Consider the following 10,380-nt stretch of genomic DNA (forward strand, 5'->3'; position numbering starts at 1 on the left):
ACACTAATTTACTCATAACCCGCTGTCGCGTGTATTATGAGTCTGTTATTCATAAACGGTTCACTATATGTCTATGCAAACCAATTATGAATAAAGCATTAACTAACAAGTCTCGTAAATGGCTACCTAAGGTGATATCTGTATGTCTACGACACCACATGCAATTGACACACTCATCCGGTGAAAACTACTCGAAGGTTCTTTTACTTACCGTCTAATTATCAAAATAGCTCTGTCGAGTCAATCCTAATAATCACAGATAAAGCACATAAATTGATCAGGTTCATGCACTAACAATCATAACAAATTGAAGAAATAATCATAAACTCATAATCCTAGAAAACGGGTTCACCATCCCCACATAGGGTTCCAACAAAATCCTAGATTGAAAACTTAGCTACTCATGTTCTCTACGAAAAACATAATAAAAATATAAAAAGACATAGATTAAGAAAAGATAGATAAAAGAAGATTTGTGATGAAGATTTGTCAATTCTCCGTCTTCGTTTCTTCGTTCTCTCGCTCCTCTTCCTCTAAGATTGTCTTCAAAAGTCCATTGATTCGTGATTGGTTTGCCCTTAAATAGATGCCCCAACTTGGTAGAAGATTTTAGGTTTCCTTGTGTGATTAAAAGTCCAAAATTGTCTCAAGCGTGTTTTCACACGGCCGCGCGAGAATTAGTGCAATTCTCACACGGCCGCGCGAGAATCGCCGAAACTCACTGTCCAAATTCTCAAATCGGCGCGGCCGCGCCAAAAATAGGCTAAATTTGGCACGGCCGCGGCGGCCAATTTTCAGCATATTTTTGTTTTCTTCCGTTTTTGCCCGTTTTTGACCCTTTTTGGCTCGTTTCGTCCTTGGAACTCCCAAATCGTCAAGTTGTACCTAAAATACAATAAACCACTCATTAAGCATCATTAAATCAATAAAAGTATACAAAAATCCTCATAAGAAAGTATACATTGAGTGTAAAATATACACTCAACACACCCCAAACTTGTACTTTTGCTTGTCCTCAAGCAAAAACTAGCAACCTTCAAAGCAACACTTTCAACAAATGCCTCTCATCACATAGATTAATGGTCAACTTCACGTTTTCAGAACTTGCAATTATCATGACAATTCTTAAAAATATACAAGCTCGTAATTCAAAGATACGTATTCACTCACCATTGCCAAAAACCACAGACCATGCTATCGCTTCAAGTATCCCATCTTTGTAAATAAAAAATGGAGAAAATTTATACTTACATAATAATATTCAACTCCAAAGACTCACCAAATTTCTTTACTCGCCTAGTATCAAATAATTGAGCTATTGGGATCATTGGGACTTTTTGGCTTTCAAATGTTGGGCTTTTGGTACAAGGTAGAAAATATGGGTAAAAGTGGCTACTCTTCTCCTTTCATCTCACAATTAGTCACTAAGAGTTGAACTTGACGGAATTTTAACTCTCGTTCTTGACTAGAGGTGTTTTTGCTAAGATTTAGCTTTTGGACTTATTTCTTCACCTCAAAGGACTTATTTCTTAACGCGATTTGTTAAGAGTTCAAAAGTCTCCACTTTTGCTCTTAACGCGATGGTTTGAGTTTTTACTTTAAAATCTTTCTCAAGTCCTTTCTTCCCCTTCTATCCTTTTTTTTTTTTCAACCAAGCTCCAAGGGAAAATTTATCAATAAATCACCATCTAATCTACCCACTTTATTTCGGCTAAAAGAAAGAACACCGTTTCTCCAAGGCTCAATCAAGGTTCGAATGATAAAAATTTAAAGGTAGGCTTGAAAGGCTCAAACAGTTCAAAGATGGCCCAAATCACTTCCCAAATTGCTCAAGAATTTAATATTTCACTTTGTAAATTCCTAAGCCAAGTTTTTAAAACCGAATAGCATATGATATAGCATAAATTAATTCCACGTTTTAAAACACAAAACTTTCAACCAAAGCAAGGCATAATTCGTGATTCCTAACAATGACTCCTTCCTACGACACTTTGAATCAATAGCTCACCAAAATTCAATCACAATCAAGATAAAGCAAACAATTTTGTCATTAAACATCAACCATCTTTCATCATCATGATTCATCGAAGCATTTATCTCAATTTTTTTTTTCGAAAGCAATAAAATAACTAAAATAAAATAAAAATCCTAAGGCATGCAAACTAAGAAATTAAAGCACATAAAAGCAAGTAATTATCCACCCCAAACTTAAAATTTACATTGCCCTCAATGTAATTAACACGAAGTTTAAGGATAGAATACACCTGACTTAGTCGTCTTGGCCCTCTCCGGGTTGCTCTCTACCCTCGCCTTTATTCTGCCTCTGCTACGTTTCGCACGGCCGTGGGAGATTGTACGGTAATTTGGCGCGGCCGTGCGCAAGGCCAAAATTGGGCAGTAGCTTCCAGATTCTTCACACGGCCGTGTGAATTTTAACCTTGTTTTGGGACGGCCGTATGAGCTCCAAAGTTGCGATTCTTGGTCCTGAAAATTAAGAATATGCTTAAATTGTTAGCTCGCATGCTTATAAAATAAATAAATAAAATAAAACAAGAAAAAAATAAATAAAAAAAATGAAAATCTCGGGTTGCCTCCCGAGAAGCGCTAAGTTTATAGTGTTCAGCCAGACTTTGTTCCTGCTCTTCAATTCCTTAGCTTTTGAACCCATCTCCTTACTTCCTTTTGGAGAAAGTCTTGAATAAATGGGTTGATCCGATTCTTCTTTCGACTGGTTCGCTTAGGAATGCCCTTGAATTTATTCTTCTTGATGTCATGAGGCTTGCCAACATCGTCTTTAAAACCCCAACTCTTTTGACTATCTCTCGGAAGAGTTGAAATTGAGTTCATAAAATAAACTTGCTCCTTCTGACTCCCGTTTCCGCCATCATCTCCTGCATTCAAAGATGCTTTCCCATGGTCCAAGATCAAATCATCAAAATTTTCATGATTTGTAAAATTCATAAGATCAATAGCAAAACAATCATTATTATCACATGGATTTTTATTAGCACTAAAAATGTTAAATTTGATCGTTTGATAATGCACCGTCATTGTAAGATCACCATTAGCACAATCAATTAGAGTTTTCGACGTGGCTAAAAACGGTCTCCCTAAAATAAGAGGTATCTCCCTATCTTCATATATATCAAGTATACTGAAATCAACAGGGAAGATAAATTTGTTCACTTTTACTAGCACATTCTCTAAAATACCTTTTGGGTAAACTAAAGACCTATCGACTAATTGAAGAGTTATAGCCGTCGGTTCAATCTCACATAACCCAAGATTTTTATAAGTGGAATAATGCATAAGATTAATGCTAGCGCCTAAATCAATGAGCGATCTAAAATTTTACCTCCTATAGTACAAGGAATAGTGAACGTACCTGGATCGCCGAGTTTTTGTGGAAGGGGCAGTGTAAGAATTGCACTACATTGCTCCGTGAGTTGGATCATCTCGTTCCCCTGCAATTTCTTCCTCTTTGTCACGAGATCCTTAAGGAATTTCACCCACTTTGGCATCTTTTGAAGTGCTTCGATAACAGGGATATTTATGTGAATTTCCTTCAACTTGTCTAAAAACCCTTGGTATTCGGCATCGAGCTTCTTCTTGAGAAACGTTTGAGAATATGGAATTGGAGGGGCTCGTGAAATCACTGTTGATGGTGGTGTTTCTTCGTGAGTTGCTTCTTTTTCCCCATTCACTCTTGGCTCCTCGATTACCGCGTTTCTCTTCTCTTTTCGTGGGGCTTCCTCCAATTGTCTCCCATTCCTTAAACTTACAGCGTTGCACTGCTCCATGTTGCTCTTCCGAGGATCTTCCGTATTCGACGGCAGTGCTCCCGATGGCCTCGTGTTTAGCTGGGTTGCAAGTTGACCCATCTGTGTTTCCAAATTTCGAATGGAAGCTTGAGTTGATGTCATGAATTGTGCTAAGATATTTGCGAGATCTCCACCTTGAGGTGGAGCTTGAGGCGGATTTTGGAATCCGGGAGCTGGTCGTGAATAACTAGGAGGTTGACCTTGAGGTGGTGTATGCCTTTGTCCTTGCTGATTTCCTCCCCATCCAAAGTTGGGGTGATCTTTCCATCCCGGATTGTCGGTTGGTGTCACTCACGTAATTTAGAGACTCCGTTTGTTCTAAGCACTGGTCGGGACCTTGGACTGCATGGACTTGCTGAGTCTGCAAAGCTGCTACTTGCTTTGATATCTTCTCTAACTGGGCAGTGATTGCGGTGACCCCGTCTAACTCCAAAATTCCTCCCGTCTTAATGGCTCCGCTATTTGACCGATCCGATGCCCGCATGTATTTATTTCTTAAGATTCGCTCCAAAAGTTCGTATGCTTCGTCATAGGTCAAACTCATGAACATTCCTCCAGCTGCAGAGTCGAGCACAGTCCTCGAGTTATCTTGCAATCCATCGTAGAATATTTGCAGCTGGCGCCACTCTTGAAGTCCATGATTCGGGCATCTCCGAATAAGTTGTTTGAACCGCTCCCACGTCTCGAATAACGCTTCACCGGCTTCTTGTATGAAATTTTGTATTTCTCTCCGGATTCTCTCAGTTTTTGTTGGGGAGTTATATGTGTTCATGAAGAGTTGTGCTAGCTGGGGCCAAGATGAGATGGAGTGCGGTGCACGAGTTTGTAACCATTCTCGGGCTGCTCCTTGTAAAGAGTGCTTGAACAGGCGGAGTTGCAGTGCTTCAGGTGATACTCCGTTCATCTTATGCCAATCACACGTTTCGAGAAAGTTGACCAAGTGGAGATGCGGATCTCCATGAGCTAATCCGCTGAACAACCCATTGTTTTGGAGCATAGTAAGGAGTCCCGCTCGAATTTCGAAATTGTTGGCTTCAATGGGGGGGCTGCTGGATGCTTGATTGAAACCCATTGAGTGTCGGAACAGTGTACTCATGCAATGCTCGTTGACGAGGTTGTGGATTAATTAGCTGAAGTTGCTCTTGCTCGTTGACGATATTTCATGCCGCATTCGGTAGACGCCCTTGATCATCTCTCTTACGATTATTCTCTTCTTCCATTGTTGCGGGAACGTTTTGAGCTAACCGTTGATTTCTCCAGGCGTGCCTAAACGTTCTCTCAATTTCGGGGTCAAAAGGTAGCAAGTTCGTGTCGAGTCCTCTTCGCATAAAAAGTACCTAAAATAAAAATAATATAAATAAAATAAGCAAATAAATTAATTAAATAAAATAAATAAAACGGCTGAAGTAAGAAAAATTGCTCAAATTTAATATTAGAATAAATAGATAATTTGGCCGTATTCCCCGGCAACGGCGCCAAAAACTTGTTGAGCTAAATACCTAACACGCAAGTGCACGTATCGCAAACAAGTAGTAAACGTGGACTCGTGAGAGTCGGATGTCGATCCCACAGGGAAAACTCAAATTACCTAATCCTAAGTACCAAATTCTAAGAATTATGATTTTTATCCAGCCTACGCAAGGTTGTCAAATTTAATCAACTAAATAATGAAACTAATTATAAAAACAAATAAACACGAGAAAATATCAATAAAAACAGATCTAGGATTTTATCTTCCCCCTATGCAAGAATTGCTCACCCAAAACCCCTCAATTATGAAATATATGATTCATGATTATTAACCCGAGACACTAATTTACTCATAACCCGCTGTCGCGTGTATTATGAGTCTGTTATTCATAAACGGTTCACTATATGTCTATGCAAACCAAATATGAATAAAGCATTAACTAACAAGTCTCGTAAATGGCTACCTAAGGTGAAATCTGTATGTCTACGACACCACATGCATTTGACACACTCATCCGGTGAAAACTACTCGAAGGTTCTTTTACTTACCGTCTAATTATCAAAATAGCTCTGTCGAGTCAATCCTAATAATCACAGATAAAGCACATAAATTGATCAGGTTCATGCACTAACAATCATAACAAGTAGAAGAAATAATCATAAACTCATAATTGCATAATCTCAAGAAAACGGATTCACCATCCCCACATAGGGTTCCAACAAAATCCTAGATTGAAAACTTAGCTACTCATGTTCTCTACGAAAAACATAATAAAAATATAAAAAGACATAGATTAAGAAAAGATAGATAAAAGAAGATTTGTGATGACGATTTGTCAATTCTCCGTCTTCGTTTCTTCGTTCTCTCTCTCCTCTTCCTCTAAGATTGTTTTCAAAAGTCCTTGGATTCGTTATTGGTTTGCCCTTAAATAGATGCCCCAACTTGGTAGAAGATTTTAGGTTTCCTTGTGTGATTAAAAGTCCAAAATTGTCTCCAGCGTGTTTTCACACGGCCGCGCGAGAATTAGTGCAATTCTCATACGGCCGCGCGAGAATCGCCCTAAAATGGTATTGAATAGAGATAAGGTAGAAAAATGGGACTCTGCAATCTGCCCTAAAATCAGAAATGTGTTGGTGAAAAATATGAAGGATGCTGGTTAGTGTATTCCAATGAGAGCAGATGAATACCAAATCATGGGGCCATTTGACTAGCATACAGTGGATATGCAGTTGAGGACTTGCAGTTGTAAGAAGTGGGACTTAAATGGAATTCCATGCAAGCATACCATATGTGCCATCTGATGCAAAAAAGATGATCCTAAAAGATATGTGCACAAATATTACAGTGTTGAGACATAAAAAACGATATGAGAAGTCCATCAAGCCAATCACCAGTGCTGAATTATGGCCTCAATGCAGTCTTCAACCATCACTGCCACCAATATACAAAGAGAAGAAGGGCATACCACAAAAATTAAGAAGAAGAGAACCAGATGAGCCCCCTGCTCCAGGTCAGACAAAGTTGAAGAAAAGTTCCAGAACCAATAAATGTAGAAGATGTGGACAAACAGGACATAATGTGATGAGATGTGGACAGAGTGGAGGGACACATGAAAGTAGAGCTGAGAAGAATGTTATGGAACCTCCAACCAATCCATCTGACCCTCAACCAACCACTCAAACTCAACCACAACCTCAACCAACCACCCAACCTCAGCCTAACAGAGGGGGGAAACACGAGCTTAAATAAAAAAAAATCTTCTGATATCTATTTATTGTTATATCATATTTATTTTTTAATATTGTATTTGTTTTTGCAGATCAGAAGACCAAGTAATCTTGGAATAAATATAGGACATATGTCCAATGCAACTACTTCAGTGACAGTAAGTTTTTACACTTTTTTAAAGTTTAAATTATTTATTGTGAGTCTCATGTATTTAAAGTTTCTATTTTATATAGATCAATCAAGGTTCAACAACAAATATTCTGGTGAAGGGAGGGGTGAACTACATCACATTGTGCAATCTAAAATCTTCAGTTGGGAATCAAGACAAAGGGGCATCAACCTCTACTCCTCATTCAATGAGACCACCACTCACAAAGACTCTCCCTTCAAGGACTGCACATTCAAGGACTGCACCTCGATCTTTTTCTTCTCTAAGGACATGATCAACTCCCACCTCAAATCCTACCAAGGACATCTACAAAAGAAGATGGCACCTCATCAAAGACTAGATCATCGCTTCCCGTCTTTAGATCAATTTCATGTTATTTTTGTGTTTTTTGGTTTGAACTATCTGTTTGGTGGTTGATTTTGCAATTTCTGAACTTATGTAATAGAAAGATTTGTTGTGCTTTCTGTTACAAGTGTTTGTTGGTTTCAAGTATGTTTTTTGTGCACTCTTGTGTTGGTTTGAACTCTGTTGCATTGTTTTGTGCAATGTTGTGTTGGTTTGTGTTACTGTGTTAGTTTTTGATGAATTTATGTGATGTAACAAATTTTTGTTAATTGATGTTTGTTGCTTTAATGGTTGTTTAAACATTTCAATTGTTTATCAAATTCTTTATTTCTGTTCTTTCAATTTATGCACAAATGCATTACAAATTCTGGTTAAATTTCTGCACAAACTCAATCTCATTACAAATTCATTACTAATACACATTGTATTAAGATAATCAAAAGAGCATCCATTACGAAATATTTCGTCAAATTTTACAAAAAATCCAATATCCAAAATAGAACATAACAACAAGCATAAGCTCTACATCAGTTCTGCAAATTTCTTCTCATATTTGGGCTTGCACATGAGTTGGATTGTTATAAATAGAAGAAAAATAACAAGATATGCCATCATATTCATCTTCCTTTTTGTCTTCTTGTACAGTTCAAGCTCAACTTGTATTTTTCTTTTCTTTTTTCTTTCTCCAGTTTCATTTTCGCTTCCAATTTGTCCAGTTTTTTCAACAATCCAGGAATGATGTTCTTGCATCTTCGACAAACTTCTTCGTCCACCCACTCAAAATAGCCACAACATGATGGGCTCTAGAAACAAAAATCAATTAAAGAGAAAAAAGAAAAGTAGAAAATATGTAAAAAAAAATCCGTTTTTTTTTTAAATCAACTCACCGTATAATTTGGGCATGCCTGTAATTTTCTCCCAGGGTTCTTTCCGACCATGAAGTGAGTGTTGAAAGCTCAAAACCACAACGACAAGTAATAGTTTCGAGTGGGAGGGACCACGCATTTCGTGCGCCAATATTGCTTCGATTGTGTGAGCTTCCACTTGAATTTGTTGATCGGCTTCCCATGATGAAGATGAATTTTGAATTTCGGTGAAGATGATCACCAAATATATTGGTTTGGGGGGGATTATGGAGATGATTAAGGTATTGGATTTTTAAAGAATTGGGGAAGAAGGTGAAAATTATTGGGAATGACAATTGGGGGTTTTTTCCCCGTTTTTCAGACCTAATTGAGGGTCACGTGCGGCGCACGTGACTTCCTCCGTTAATTGCTAACTTCCATGTGACGGAGTGGACCAAATCTGTTTAAACATGAAACTTTGAGGTGAACTTTGTTTACTTTGAAACAAGGAGGACCAAAAGTGGAATCGATCCAAACATGAAGGACCAAAAATGTAATTATCCCTAAAATTAAAGAAGCGACACTCGTATGTACTTGCTACTTGCTATTTGTAAATCATTAGAATGACAGGCCACGTGCTATACTTGCTACTTAATGATCCAAATGGATTGAAACCATCTGTAGCCAAACCTAGCCTTACGTTTCGGGATTCCAAAGAAAATGACTCATGTTTCTTATCGAACTCTTTCCACGCATCGGAATCAGCAGGATGCCTGAGAACTCCATCGTTACATCGAGTCTCCGCATGCCATCTCATGTTAATGGATGTTCTCTCACATATAAATAAGCGCTTAAGCCTCGGAATCAATGGGAAGTGTCGCAAAACCTTTTTGGGTACTCTTTTGCGGCGAGTGGTTGAAGAACGCGGCTGGTTCTCCATGGAAGTCTTCCATCGTGAAGCATTACAGACTCTACATGAATCTAAGTCTGTATCATCCTTCCAGAACAACATGCAATCATTCTCACATGCATCAATTTTCACATAACCACACCCAATTTCCCAATCAACTTCTTAACTTCATAAAAAGAGCCGGAAATATTTAGACCATGAATTTTTTTAATTAGTTGGAGTGTGTCTGAAAACGTCTTATCGCTCATCTTGACTCGAGATTTAATTTTGTAGAATTCCATCACGAATGAAAGTTTAGAATTTTCTTGGCATCCATCATATAGAGGGATACACCACTCTTCAATGAGTTTACGAAAATCATCAACTCCCGGTGTAGATTCTTCAAATGATTCGTGATGATCAGGATGAATACATGCTTGCAACAATTCTTCCATGTTCTCACGACCGCTCGCACCACCATCAGTTTCATTCACATCTTCAACTTCAGAAATTCTGAAATTAGTAGCTTCATTTGTTTCACAAACCTGATGCCCGATATGATATTCTTCCTCAGACTCTAGGTGCATTACCCATTGGCCTAAACCATAAAATTTATCCCAACTCTCCAAAGTAAATGTCCATGGACAAATTCCCGATCCCCAATTTTTCTACACTCACAATCTCGACATGGACATCGTATTTTATTATCAATCGCAGCCTTATTAAAAGAAAAATCCAAAAATTCTTCACAACCCTTTTGAAATGCATCTAATCGATGATCATCTAATCGATGATCATCTATCAAAACCCAACTCCTATCCTTTGCCATTTTGTAGTAAGTAATTAGTCTTACTGATGCTGGTAAAAAAATAGCATGACAAATATTTTAGCTATTCAAAATATTGTTTTTATCACGTAGAATGCATTAATTAATATAGAAAAAAATTCATCGAAATGAGAAGAAATTTTCCGAACTCCCAATACTGCCCTTTACCATTTTTTATCAACTAATTCACTCCATTTTTTCAAAAGGAAAATAATATTTATATTTTTTCTCTATGAAGATTATATATGATTTTTTTTTAGCATGGACTCTAATTAACATTTAGGGG

This window comes from Erythranthe guttata, chromosome 9 (genome assembly GCF_056151865.1).
Source record: "Erythranthe guttata isolate IM_541 chromosome 9, IM_541, whole genome shotgun sequence".
Classification (NCBI taxonomy): Eukaryota; Viridiplantae; Streptophyta; class Magnoliopsida; order Lamiales; family Phrymaceae; genus Erythranthe; species Erythranthe guttata.